The sequence below is a fragment of the Sinocyclocheilus anshuiensis genome, unplaced genomic scaffold (genome assembly GCF_001515605.1).
Source record: "Sinocyclocheilus anshuiensis isolate Anshui unplaced genomic scaffold, SAMN03320099.WGS_v1.1 scaffold3331, whole genome shotgun sequence".
Classification (NCBI taxonomy): Eukaryota; Metazoa; Chordata; class Actinopteri; order Cypriniformes; family Cyprinidae; genus Sinocyclocheilus; species Sinocyclocheilus anshuiensis.
In genome coordinates, this window is record NW_015542589.1 from 10510 (window position 1) to 11119 (window position 610).

Sequence of the window (610 nt, forward strand, 5' to 3'; positions counted from 1 at the left end):
GTCAAAACGAAAACACAGATACTTACAAGACCAAGTAGGAATGTCCTTTATCGTTTGTTGTTTGCCCGCTGCTCTCCGACAAGTAAACTCAGTGCGCTCTCGTGTAAAAAAAATCCAAAACACAACACTGATCTCTACTAACTCTCATGTCTCGCGTTGCCAGTATATCAATAATATCATATAATGTGTATGAATGTAACATTTAACAGCTTGTGGAGCTTGTGGGATCATATTATCAAATCCAAATAAACTTTTGAAACATTTAAATTAGCATTATTTTTGGCATTTTTGGCATAATTTACAGCATTATTAAATATAGCATTATTTATTATGCCAAAAATAATGCTAATTTAAATGTTTCAAAAGTTTATTTGGATTTGATAATATGATGTCATGCATCCCACAAGCTGTTAAATGTTACATTCATACACATTATATGATATTATTGATATACTGGCAACGCGAGACATGAGAGTTAGTAGAGATCAGTGTTGTGTTTTGGATTTTTTTTACACGAGAGCGCACTGAGTTTACTTGTCGGAGAGCAGCGGGCAAACAACAAACGATAAAGGACATTCCTACTTGGTCTTGTAAGTATCTGTGTTTTCGT

The 610-nt window shown here is 33.9% G+C and overlaps 1 long non-coding RNA gene across 1 annotated transcript in view; it reads right to left on the reverse strand.

The window, feature by feature from the left end:
• LOC107694452 (uncharacterized) overlaps positions 1-610 on the reverse strand; it is a 6921-nt gene that overhangs the window by 330 nt on the left and 5981 nt on the right. Inside the window, exon 3 of the long non-coding RNA XR_001634880.1 lies at positions 27-96. This is a non-coding gene — a long non-coding RNA (uncharacterized LOC107694452). The remainder of the gene's footprint in view (positions 1-26; positions 97-610) is intronic.